Source organism: Artemia sp. Qi Xiang Cuo, chromosome 6 (assembly GCF_049724085.1).
Source record: "Artemia sp. Qi Xiang Cuo chromosome 6, ASM4972408v1, whole genome shotgun sequence".
Lineage (NCBI taxonomy): Eukaryota > Metazoa > Arthropoda > Branchiopoda > Anostraca > Artemiidae > Artemia > Artemia sp. Qi Xiang Cuo.
Window position 1 is genome coordinate 65261229 of NC_142799.1, and position 14225 is coordinate 65275453.

Sequence of the window (14225 nt, forward strand, 5' to 3'; positions counted from 1 at the left end):
AAGCTAATGACTGGCTGGGTGGCCAGAACCTCTCAACAAGTAGCATAATCAGAAGACCATTCGCTTGCACGATAAGCGAAAGCTTTCTGCGTTGTCGTAATAATAAATAATAAATCAAATAATGTATAATTATACAACTTTACTGAAAAGACAAGGCACTGGCTTCAAACACAAAACATGATTAAGTACAAAAAAAAGAACTAAATATGGGAGCTATTTGTCATCTGAACCGGTCTGACCAATAACTTGTAGTTCTTATTTCATTAATGTGCAAATATATCATCGTTGTTCTATCTACAGTAGTCAAAGTTATATATCTTAATCTGGTTATCTTAGGTGTTTATATACGTGTAGTATATAAGCACTAGCTCCGAAAAAAAATCTGGTGAAGGGTATAAAAGTTGACTCGTCACAACCCTAAAAAGCGCGAACTTAATACATCTATAGAACGCTGTCCAAAGATCCGGTATTTGGCTATCAGAAAACCCTCTCCGTGATCTCGGAAGCTGCTTTTCGCACGGCAGCTTAGATTCTCTGACTTCAAAATTGTAGGATTGAATCGCTTACAGCTTGGTCATTGTCCAATGATTTGAGTCCGAATCCCACCACCCCCAAATCGATTCCAGCCACAGCGAAAGTTCTGAATCTTATTTTTTCATTGACAGTATTTAGGACTTGAATACCGTTTCCCCGTTCTGTTAGTCTGTATGTCAGTTCTTTGATATTTTAAGTTTCTAGGTTGAATGGTTTAATTGTTTATTCAAAGTGTTTAATTTTATAAGTAGTCAAGAGTCCATTTTGGCAGCTCTTGGCAAGCGAAAAGTCTGCTTGGTGCGTTTTTTGTAGCCTCCCTCTGCTCAGCAGCTCGGGCTTTCGGTTCTTGCATAGCATACCCTCGTTCGTTCGAGTGAGCCCACTTCGTGGGCTTTTCGCTGCCCTCCTCCAGTCACTTTGCTTTCTCCTCTCAGCAGCTCGAGCCTTTGACCTCGCACATTAGCTCTCGTTATGCTCAAGCTTCCGGTCCTCTTTTTCAATATAGTTTTGACGTGTCATTTTTTATCTTTTTCAGTCCATGATTTTGAGACGAAAATCCGAGCGCCTCTTTGTTACTTGGGTCACAAGTCCCGCTGTCTCCGATGGCTCTTGGCCCTCGCCAGGCCATCATGTCACTTTTGCTCGAGTTTTGAAGATTTTTTTTTCTGTTATAATATTTGAGTTTTTTCTACTGCAATACCCATGGTTTAACGGAATCTTAGCGAAAAAATTTATGATTTTAGCTTTGTTGGGTTAGCTGTTTGAATGTGGAATTTGAAATGATTTGCTGTGAAATTCCGCCCGAACTTAGGTAGTTTTTTCAGCATGGGAGTTTCTTTTTGAACTGGTTTTTAGTACTAAATGGTGTCTCAAAAAGGATGCTGGGTCATAAAAACCTTTTATTTTTATTTGTTGTTGTTGGCAACATTGTTTTTTCATGCCTTGTTATCACTCGGGTTATATTTTGATAATGTGCTTTTCTTTTCCAGGTTAATGTTTGGGGCGTAATTCCGTAAATGTGGCGTAATTGTATGCTAAATTTGATTTGTAGGAGATTCAAATCCGGCATTCTTTTTTAGACCCCCTTTACATTCAATGTTCGTGACTCTCTTTGTTCCTTCTGCTACATCTAATTTTATTTTTGGTTATATTGCTAAGCCTTTTGCCTGTAATTAGCTTGAGCTTTTAATGACCTTGGGTAACTAATTTACTTCTCCTTTTTCCTATTATTCGGCATTGTATTTAATTAGTATTTAATTAGTAAGAATGCTTGTAGTTAAATTTTGATTATGTCGCAACTTTGACTTTGAGAAGGTTTACTTAGCAAACATAGGGTACCCCGTGACGGAGATTTGGGATGGAAAGTAGCTTAAGGTGATTGAACTTGGTGTGGCGTGACAGAATGTGGTGAAAATGTGATACGGCATGGCCAAATCTGGACAGGTATGTTTGAACTCAGCGTGGAATGGGGGAGCATGTCGTTGTGTAAGGGTGGTGCTTGAATTTTGCACCAGGTGCTGGAGGGTTGGCAACCCCTTGGTTCGGTACTTCTCAATTACCTGGTACCCACGCGATATAATGCTTAGGGAAGATGCTAAAGGAAACTAGTTAAACGGGTATCTTTCAATAGAGAATTGGATCGCAAACCATGGTTTGTCATTGCGTTTACAATATTTAAACTATTGGCTTTTGGGCTTTAGGGGAGAGGGGAAGGTACCTAGGTTAGGTTACGTATTTAATAAATGCTATTCTTAACCCCCACCCCCTAATGTGCAAATATATAGCCCAAATTGGTTTCTAAACTATTATATTGTCATCATATTTTGTTTTATTTCATTAACGCATTAACCAAACTTGACTTCTAGTGTGGGTACCAGGTAATTGAAAAGTACCTTGGTTTTATTACTGTCGGTTTTTTTTCAATTTTTCATTGCATACTCATGATTTGGATTTCCTCAGCAGGATAAAGAAAGAAATATAATGGTCGGACAGTCACTTTCAAAACAGTTTTGCAGACAAATTATTACATAAATTAAATTCCAGTCAAAGGTTATGGACTAGAACTATGGATGGAGACTGCAAACTTTGTGCCCCGTGATCGCAGCGACTTGCAGGAGTTTTCTGGGTTCAATTTTGTGGTTTAAGGTCATGCACAACTGCGAAAAGAGTCAACAAAAATAGAATACTTATTTTTCACATTATTACTGTATCGGGGTCTGCCTCTTCACGATTTGCACAAATTCCATAATTTTCTCTATTTCTCCTATACTGTTTTTTTTTTATTCCCTGTTACCTTAACCACACTAGAAATGTATTGCTCCCTCCCAACTAACTTTTACATTTGCATCTGCTTTCACAAAGGCTAACCAAATCCAGCCCGGGCTTGAATCTAAAAAGGACATAAGAAAAAAATAACATTTTTTTTGCAATATTTTTTTGCATAAATGTACACAGAGGCCTTTTTGAATAAAAAATTCGATTCTCAATTTGTCCAGCTTTATAAGATATAGGCCTATATGGAAATTTTTCACTTTGCCAATTCACACAATCAGATTTTATTCTTACTGTCCTGTTATTTCAGTAATGAATTTGCTTTCTTAAAGATTGTGAAAATGATTCCACCAGCAGCAAAAGCAGCCACTTTGTTTGAATTATGTATCATGGTTGCAGCGGTAGCTGCAACCTAGTAAAGAACGAACCACAGCCCATAGAAACCAAAAGTTAAAAAACGCGTTTTGAAAAAAACTATCTAGTGAAAAAAATTGCCATGTAACATTGTTTGGTAACTATGGTAACTATTCTTTCGATTTGTCTTAAAAGTAAAAGTTTATTGCGAAAAAAATTTATGGTGATTTCACAAAAAAGCCTGAAACCCCTCGAAAATGGCGTCAAATGAAAATGAAAATTGTACCAAAGATATAAACTCATATCTACTTCCAGTGGTATGATTTCGTCAAAATCCTGGGGGGGGGGGCAAAGTTGGAGCCAAATTTCTCAAATCAACCGAAAATAATAGTGAAAACTGAAAAATAAACCATTTATTACCATAGAGGCAAAGATATACTAAAGAAAACTGACCTGTTTCTCTGGATACTTGAATTATGCAGGCTTATCTTAGTTTTGACAAGATTTTTTGCAGAAACGAAGTTTCTGCTGGGGGGCAAAAGAAGGTCGGGGGGGGGGGCAAATTTTGGTCTGGGGAAACAGTTGCCCCCCCCCACTGCTCCATAACAAATCACGCCCCTTTATACGTCCTTCCTATAAATTCTACCATCAGCAAGTTCCAAATGGCACTAAAAACGTCACTTATGGTGCCACGTCGCAAGTGGAAAAGCTGGGGCTAGTGGGCTACCAGTTCTTTTAGAGTGACGTTTAATGGCTCATTTGGAAGCTATTTTTCATATCTACTTTATGTTTATCAATTCTATCATCCGTAAGTGTGATATAGCACTAAAACAACACTTTTGATGTCACTTCTTAAGTAGAAAAGCTTGGAAGTATAAAACAATATCATCATTGTGCTAATTATGGTCCAAAACCCTTAACCGGAGGTTTTCAAGAGCACCTCTATTATGTTCCTCCTCCAAGCCCCCTTAATAAGCTACGCAATCAAGGTACAAACTCTAATTTATCAAATAAGATTATTAGAGGTTTGGTTCTGTTGGTAAAGCATTCGACTTAGAGTGGTTTGCGTTCGACTCCTGCTTGTTTTTTTGTTTGTTTTTTTCAATTATGGTTTTCTCCCTTCTATACGATTATTTTAAGGTAATTTCACGGTTTTTGTAAATGTGATGCAATCATTTTCTAACGCATGTCCCAGGAAGGTATTTGGTCAAGCATTTTTATTCAAAAGGGAATAGAGGTCATTCAGTCCATGGTTTACAGTGACATTCTGAAGAGATCACTAAATCCGTACCCCAAAGAGTGGCGTAATTTTGTCAAAATCCTGTGGGGGTGTGGTCAACATTGCAGCAATTTTCCCAAATCAACTGAAAATGACAGAAAAACCCGCCGTATTGTAATAAAAAAGTTAAAGATGTAGTAAAGAAAAATGACCTGTTTCAGTGGATGGTTGAACTATGCAGGCTTATCTTAGTTTTGACAACATTTTTGGAGAAACTAAATTTAAGCTGGGAGGAGAAGGGGTAAAATGGGGTCTTGAGGAAAACTGAGCTCTGGGAGGGGAAGTTGCCCCCTCTTCCCCATAGCAAAATACACCCCTGACCCCAACCCCTACCACTTAATGATTAGAGAAGTGTAGGCATGTGGTTCTGGAACCACTCAAAGTTGTATAATAAAAAGAAGGATTACTTATTGTTATACTTACTTATTCGAACTATTTACTTGACAATTCCGCCGTAATATTCTTTCCATACGTAAGATTGTGCATCCAAAGAGGAAGAAAGACAAGTGAAATTATTTCTCTAGGAGAATTCAGCTAATTCTTCCCAAAATTTTTGAAATGAAAACAAACATAGTTCATAATATCATAAATCGTACCTATAAAAGAAAGGATTTTTTTGAAAAAAATACAAATGAATGTATATTGTCAGTTTAATATACATATACTGATATTTAGTAATCAAAATGTTAATATTACTTGATTCATTAAAGTTATAAAAGCAAAAACATTTATATTTTTTCAGTAAAGTGCAAATTATGTTCGGGGCTTGGGAAGGCATAGAGGATTTGAGCCCTACTCATGGTAATTTCTTCACGTTTTGAGTTTGACTCGGCTATTTATTGTAATTTCTGTTCGTTTTGGGGTTTCATTTATTTATCGATGCTGATTTGTGGTAGTTTCACGCTTGATAGATTATTTTATTTTATCTTTGCTCATTTTTGGTTTAATGGAGTTCTTTACTTTTCTTTAAAAAACTTATTTTGTGGAAAAAGTTTTTTTTTTAAATTAATTGAGAGAAATAACTTGATTTCTAGAGCTCATATTACGGTTGATATGTTCTTCATTTCGAGTAATGCTAAGTGAGACCAAGGTGTTACCAGATAAATCAATACGTTGTTTTATACGTTGTGTAATGACTTTAAATTTATTATTTTTCTGCCTAAGTTTTAAAGGTAATTTTAAGTGTATACTGAAAGTTTGACTTTTAAAGAACTTTAATTTTTTAGCGTAAAGAACGAGTGATTGAGGAGGGGGCCGACCCCTCGTAAACAATATAATTTCTGTTAGTTTTAAGTTTCAAGATTGCTCCTTGCTTTCAATTGAAAAAAAAATGTTTTTATATTTAATTTTCCACCCAGTACTTACGACAATGGCGTTTGCTGAGAAAAGAAATGCTCCCTCCACCTTCTACATCAGATTCTAAAGAGAAAGTCGTCGAACTTAGAGGTTTAATAACTATTAGGGTCAACTTTATTTTCTCATCAAAACAAAAAAGAACAAAAGTTTAAATTTAAGCAATTTTTTTTATGTTGGATGTAAAATCTAAAATCATTTAGTGTAAAATTTATTTTGGTATGGAAATACGTTTGCTAGAAAAGTTGGATATTGACTTCTGTTTGACTTTATGTAAAGTCTGTTGTATATTACGGATTTGAAGCTAATCCAAAATAAATATTAAAAGAAAAGTGTAAACAACCAATTTTTCAAAATAATTTAACCACATATGATGTTTGACAAAAACAAAAGAAAAAACGAGCATTTGCTCTTATTTTGATAAACTCTCTTCTGTCAAATTATATTCACAGTAATTCATCCATATAACTTTTGATATCCAAAGAGCTCCAGGGAAGGCGTTTAAAAGCTCATTTCCTTGACAAACTGCGGTGGTCTTAAATCTGATATGAGATATAGAATGAACACAAGTTCTGCAATGATCTGGTTTTTGGGGTTGGGGGATCGGGTTACAAAAATGGATTCAGCGGAAGACATTGACAAAAATGCTGGCGTTTGAAGCAAGGTGGCCTCCAGAACTTTTGCTCTAACTGTATTATGTGCAGAAAACTAACCCGTATGTGCTGAGTTTCACTGAAATATATGTGGTGTCTTAGATCTAATTCTTTTTTTGTTACCGTTGATTCCAAATTATTCGGTGTAATAGTAGGAGAATGACCATGGATAGCCAAAAATCATGGTTAAAACCAAGTTTTGCAAAGCTAAAAGAAGTATTAAACAAGTTACTTCAAAATATGCAGCAATATGTTGATTTGTGCAGGCGCCGCCACTCTATATATTTAAACGATCTTCTTCGTACTTTCCCACATTGTCCGTATAATTACTCTGCTTGTGTTTGTGTGTATGTTTTTTTTTGTTTGCTTTTCCCGTGAAATAATCCTACCAGTCAATCCTGCCTATTGACCCGTTGCTGTATTTAAATACAATGTATTTGTAATTTGAGGCTTTGACCCAGTAAAAAGAACGAACAAGTTTTTAGCCACAACATTCTTTACGATTCAACTCTCTGTTTCTCTGTTGTAAGACCTTTAATCTATACCTGATTAATCGTAGGTTAACAGTACTAAAAGTGTTCCAAATAACTAGTAACGTTTTTTTTTTTACTGGAAGGCTCCTTGTGTTAGTTTTTTTTTTTGTTTTTTTTTATTCAAATTTAGTTGCTTTTGATCATCATCAGAATGTGCTCTGTTTTTTAGCGGAACGTTCGAGTAGATTTATCTGGCGGTAATCAAGTATTAATCTTAAGCTTCTTGTGCAATTGCGGTTACTCTCTCGGTGTTTTTTACTTTTCGTGTGATCAGCTGGAACATTGCTTCAAAATCATGAAAAATTACGCCGGTGGTGTTTCCGACTTCAGAAATCACATACACCAGGTGGCACGTATCAGACGTGGTAAAACTGTTCCGAGCGCGGTGGAATTGAAAAAAATGCGGAATTTTGAATTTTTTGCCAGAAGAAAGATTTTTTTTTTCTGAGGGGTGGTCGTGTCGAACCGATGGTCGTTAAAAATCGGGAGAAGGATCGTCAAAACAGAAAATTCTAGTATCCTTTTCCCCCAAAGTCATCCAATCAAAATTTGAACATTGTTTACGTATAGTATTTGTTATTGGTAAGTATACAGAGATTTTTCGAGGATTGATATTTTTCACGGAGAGAATTTCTGGTGGGGAGTGAAGTTTCTGAGGATGAACTTTCAAGGGGAAATTTTATACGGAGGGATTTGCCAGAATGTCTTTACGAAAATCTTTTTATTTTTCTTATATTCTCTTTGGCTCTCCTCCGGAGGAAATTTTCAAAGGGGTTGGAATTATCTGGGGATTCTTCCGTGGAGGAGATTTCCGCGACAGAATTTCTCCGTGGGGGAATTTGCTGAGGGATAAATTCTTCACATGGGGCTTTTCCGTGGCAGAAACTTTCCTTTAGATCTCCGAAAAGGGGATCTCCGGGATGATTTGGAAAACAATCAGAAATTAAGTAAAAACAAGTTTTTTTTAAAGGAAATTAAAACAAGGAATAATTTTTCAGGCAGAATTGTCCGTAAGAAATTTTCTTGGGGGACTTCTCAGCGAGGATGAAATTATTGGGGGGATTTTTTTGGGAAAGGAATACTTTACGTGGGAGGAACTTTCCATTCTCAGAGAGGATGAAATTATCCGATTTTTTTTGGGGGGGGGGAGGAGTATTTTACGCGGGAGGAGCTTTCCATAAGGAATTTTCTTGGATGAATGTTCTATGGAGGGGGAGGTGGATCTCCTGGCATTATTTAAAAAAACGATATGAAATTCAAATAAAAAAAAAAAAGTTTTCTTAACTGCAAATAAGGAGCAACATTAAACTTAAAACGAACAGAAATTATTCCTTTTATGAGGAGGGATGCACCCTCGCCAATGCCTCACTCTCTACGCTAAAATTTGACTTTTTGTCCCAATTCTTTAGAAACAGCTCCTGAAACACAAGGGCCGTTTTAATTAGTATAAAAGCTTCTTTGAAGTACTAAAATTTACCGTGAAGAGCAAGGTGTTGAGGAGGGAGTATCCCCTCTCATGTACGGAATAATTTCTGTTCGTTTTAATTTTTAAAGCTGCTCCTTACTTTAAGTTAACAAAAAGTTATTTTATTTAATATCATTATAAAACCAAGTTTATTTGATTGACTGACTAGTGAAATCTTCAATGAAGAAAACAAAATATGAATGACTTATTTATATTGTTTCAAGCCTATGGCAAAGCCGCCGTTAAAAACAAATAGCTGTGCGGTTCCAAATATGTAAACATGATAATGACTTATTAAATCCCGATTAATTGCCTAAAGCAACCGACTATTTTATAAGAAGCTAATCACCGATTATTAGGGAGTGTTACCATAAGCCTTCCGTGTTTATGTTTCTTACTGACTTTAATATGCTTGCTGAAATATTTATTGCGATTATTGACCTGCAATGGAAAATTAGAAGTGAAGCTATTTTAGGTGGGGTCATCATTTGTAGTCGCTTTATATTTTCAAGTGAAGATTTAGCAGGAGACGGTAATTTCGTCAAGTGAGATGACTTAGCGACATTGAATTCTGTTTGGTGTTCCTGATTTAAAAAGAAATTATTTCGTATTCTTAGTACAAATCTTGAGAAAAAATGGAATAGGCCTACCTATCTAAAAAAATAGTAAATTATTGACCAATCCAAAACGGAGGATAACTCAATATATGTCCACGTTACGCCATTTTGTTTTCTCGGATTCATTGAATTCCATTTCTTTTTTCGGGGATTTTATGGAATCCGGCTCCAAAAGCTGAATTTGACTCCTGTCAGATCCTAGCATTATTTCCACAAGTTTCAAAGTTGTGATTTTTTTCTTAGGTTCATTGAGTTTCGTTTTTTTTTCTTTGGGGGGGGGGGTCTATGGAACCTGGTCGTAAAAGCCAACTCCTTCAGAACATAGCATTATTAATTTAGGAATATTTGCCCACCTTATGAGAATTTTTCATTGGATTCACTAAATTTTATATTCTTTTTATTGCGTTCTGTTGATTCTACCTCCAAATTTGAATCATATCTAAAGCCAACTATATTAATTAAGTAATGTTCACCAACATCGGACGATGCTTTCCCCGGTAATTTCTTTTTTTTCTGTTGTTCCGTGAAACCTAGGACTATTAATCCAGTTACCAAGTCAAGTCGAATCTAGTGGCATGGGCTATATAATTCTGTTTTCTCTAAATTATTGGGGGGGGCAACTGCCACCCTTGACGATTGCCCAAAATCTTCCTTGTCGATCAACCGTTTAGGGCCGAAAGAAAAGCGGGTCGCCCCCAACTGGGGTGGGAGTATCTCGTATGAAAAGATATAAGGGAATTGGGATCTTCTTAGGAGAGTTTAAAGGAGGACGCTGTGAATGGATTGGGATGGACGAAGAGCGTGCGTAGGTGTGTTGACCCCTTCCCGAGGAGAATTTTGTTATTCATTGATTTACTTTATATATATATATATATATATATATATATATATATATATATATATATATATATATATATATATATATATATATATATATATATATATATATATATATATATTGGATTCCATGGAATCCGGCTCCGAAAACAAATTTGACTCTTATTAGAACCTTGTAATATGTTAAACAATCGGTCAAAATTGTAGGCAACTGAAACTGCCATGATTTTATCAATTTCTCTAAAATCTTTAACACAATCTTGATCTAAGTTGATAAAACAATATCGGTAAAAACCTCAGTTTGTCTCTAATATCTATTTGCTACCTCCAACTATTTTCGTCGTTTGCGTTTAGTTTCTTGTTTCCACCCCCTTCCCGAAATGTTGATAATAAAATAAAAAAATGTTTTATTTTTTATAATGGCTATATCCAGACTTTTTGTGTGGTTGGTTTTTTTTTGGTGACTACACGCAGCTATTAAATAAATTTTGTATTTTCTTGTTCATTGACATGAATTTGTGGAAGTGTTGTGTGTAATGGTGAGTTTTCCAAATAATTTAAGTTCATTCTTTCGTTTGACATTTAATTGAACAAGGGACGATATAAAAAATGAAACAGAAACCAATTTATGTCAGTCAAACAGCGAGTGCTGTCGAAAGAAGTTCGGTCTCGCCCCAAAACTCATTTTCATATTGAGATCATCTTGGGGGGTTTTGTATAAATATTTACTCTCTGTTTTTTAATGAGCTCTTTAAATATTGTCCCAATTTGAGGCTGTCTTTCATATTTGCTCTCATATAGACTTTTGGATTGGAGAAAAGCTTAGTTTTTAACACTATTTACCAACGTGAGAAATTTTCATCTGTTGGGGAGAGTAATGAGGGCATTCTTATTTCGATGGGAAAGTGGTAAACATTTAGACTAGCTAAAAGTTGGAAATTAGCATGACCTAGGCGATGCCCAAATGAAAAAAAATCTGTTCATTAGGTGGTAAGGATCGCACGTGGTAGAAGTTTGTAACTGAGACGTGATCTATGTATGCCAAGCGTGGACTCAAATGGGTTAGGTGTGGTGGAACGAATGGTGCCCTGGGGTATACTCCTGGTGGAGGGAGTGGGAACCCGCGTGGGCGCCCGAAACGAGAACTACCTTGAGGAATAAAATTTGACTATTAGGGGAAAAAAATTGGTACTGGTGCGTTATATGGTCACTTTTATATATTGTACAAGGAAACCAGTCGCGAAAAACCCCCCAGACGAGTTAATTGCAAGAGACCGCTATAGAGAGATGGAATGGAAAGCGTGGTTTTCATTGCATTTACGATATTTAAACTTTTGTTTTTTGGGGTTTAGAGGGGGGAAGGTACATCGGTTAGGTTACGTATTTAATATATGCTATGCTTTACCCCCCCCCTAATGTGCAAATATGTAGCCCAAATTTGTAACTGAGACGTGATCTAAGTATGCCAAGCGTGGACTCAAATGGGTTAGGTTTGGTGGAACGAATGGTGCCCTGGGGTATACTCCTTATGGAGGGAGTAGGAACCCGCGTGGACGCCCGAAACCAGAACTACCTTGAGGAATAAAATTTGACTATTAGGGGAAAAAAATTGGTACTGGTGCGTTATATGGTCACTTTTATATATTGTCCAAGGAAGCCAGTCGCGAAAAACCCCCCAGACGGGTTAATTGCAAGAGACCGCTATAGAGTAATGCAATGCAAAGCATGTTTTTCACTGCATATGCAATATTTAAACTTTTGTTTTTTGGGTTAGGGAGGGGGAGGTACTTAGGTTAGGTTAAGGATTTATTATATCCTCTGCTTTACCCCCCCCCCCTAATGTACAAATATATAGCCCAAATTTGTTTATAAACTATTATATATTCATCCTATTTTATTTTATTTCATTAGCATAAACCAAACTTGACTTTTGAGAAGTGCCCATATAATGCACCAGTACCAAAAAATTTTCCGTAAACAAAATTTTCCCCATTTTCTCCACAAACACATATTTTTTTTTATGGGAAAAAGAGAAGCGAAAACCATTATTTGTTAAGAAAGTATTACCATTCAAGACGTTGTTCTACCGTTTTCACTGGCTGACTAATGATCTTCACCTTTCGGTAAAACATAACAAAAGCAGAAAAAATCATGGAACATCCAGAAAACCTTTTGCTCTATTGGTTATTACTGCCATTATGACTGTTCATTATAACTGTCTGTTAATTATTAATCATCTCATATTCTGACTAACGAAGCTTTTCGTGTTCTCGACTACAAAGATTCTCGTGTCGGTCTCATGGCAATTTGGGGTCAAATTCTGGGCTACATGTCTCTAGACAAACATCAATCCATTGCGCCACCACTAGATGGCTGAATATTACCTTTCCTTGCTGATTTTATTTCGAAATAAATTCCTGTTTACGAGCTTACCTTGAATATAGGCAGTGGTGGATCCAGTGGGGCGAGGGGGCGCGCTCCCCCTATTGTAGTCCAAAGTAATGTAATTTACTTAACTAACGCAAGTTTGCGTTAATTAAACTTGCTCCTAACGCAAGTTTATAAGATCCACCTATTTTGCCCCCTCCCCCCTAAAAAAAATCCTGGATCCGCTCTTGAATGTAAGACAGTTTCTGCTCTTGACGCTGTCTAACTTTTAATCCAAGCAGTGGAACTCTGTACTGGACTCTAATAGAAATAAACTAGAAGTACTTAAGTGTAGCCATCACTATTATCTGATCATTTTGCTTATAATTTTTTAGTCAAATTAAATAAGCCTAAATAACTGACTAGATAATTAAAGCTGTATGTCTCCGCCCCTCCCCTTTAACTTCAATTTTCATGGCTTATTCAAAAACACGTAACCTAGACACAGCTCTTTCTTTAAAGATACGTAAAATATAACAAACTAAAAAAAATTGCAAGAGTAGAATTAAAGATTAAATTAATTGAAATCTAAGTAAATTCAGTTTTTCCTCCTATTTCCACTGCTTCGCTATTTTATCCCCTGACATTCTTTATGTGATTTGAAACCTAAAAATGAATTTTCACATTGAGCTCAAAGCTCAAAATATTTGTATAAAAATTTGTATTATTTTTTCCTATGAAAATTCAGCTAGTTTCATAAAACTTATGAAGGAATTATTTTTTGGCGGAGGTATTCAAAACGACCCCAAAAGAGCTAATTTATTTAAGGGGAATATAGAAAATTATTAGAAAGAATGGAAAAAATGATATTTTTTTCGGGGGGGGGGGAACAAAGGCTTTATCTTCCTTCTGCAACCTTGCCTACCGTAAAAGTACCCCTTTTGAAGATGTACTGTTAATTCACTATAATGGTAAAAAAAGAAGCAAATACTAAAATATAAAATGTAGGTGGTAATCCTGGATGAAAGCAAAAAAGTCAGTTCAAATGGAGATGTTTGCGGACCCCTAAAAGTGTATACAGTGTACTATTTCGAAATTGAAAATCTGAATTGATTCTATCTTCAATTGAATAGCAAATATTGATTAATTAAGGAATTTTATTGGTTACCCCTAAAAGTGTATACAGTGTACTATTTCGAAATTGAAAATCTGAATTGATTCTATCTTCAATTGAATAGCAAATATTGATTAATTAAGGAATTTTATTGGTTACCCCTAAAAGTGTATACAGTGTACTATTTCGAAATTGAAAATCTGAATTGATTCTATCTTCAATTGAATAGCAAATATTGATTAATTAAGGAATTTTATTGGTTATACAGGAAAAAACAAAACTAGAAAGGATATAAAAATCAAACAGTTCGTGGTAACGAACTGTAAGTAAGGAGTGAACGCGGCTCAATAGTAATCGATACTCTAAAAAACGGAATTTTGATACCAAGAGATATATCAAAAGAATTGGCTTATTATGCTGATTCCAAATATATATGTTTCATTTAGTTTATTGTTACCCATCAAAAGGCTACGAGCCTGATTAAATTTGCCTAGTTTTCAGAAAAGGAGGGAAACACCTCCTAAGCGTTGACGAATCTTAATTAAAATCAGACCATCAAGTTCAGCGTATCAGAGAACCATACTCCAGACGTTTCAAGCTTCTCTCTGAAAAATGCGATTTTTTTTAATTTTTGCCGGAAGAAAAGTCACGGATACGTTTTTTTTTCAGGCGTGATCGTATCGACCCAGTGGCCCTGGAATATTAGGAGAGGGCTTATTTGAACTAAAATTTAAGGTTCTAGTTTTCTTTTTTAGTGACCAAAAAAACTAGCGGGCAAATAGTCCTTTTTTCCCAAAATCGTCTGATCCAAATTTTGAGATAGACATTTTGTTCGGCATAGTCGAAAA

At 35.7% G+C, this 14225-nt stretch overlaps 1 protein-coding gene across 2 annotated transcripts in view; it reads left to right on the forward strand.

Moving 5' to 3' along the window:
• sli (slit guidance ligand) overlaps positions 1-14225 on the forward strand; it is a 360459-nt gene that overhangs the window by 96795 nt on the left and 249439 nt on the right. The window lies entirely within an intron of this gene.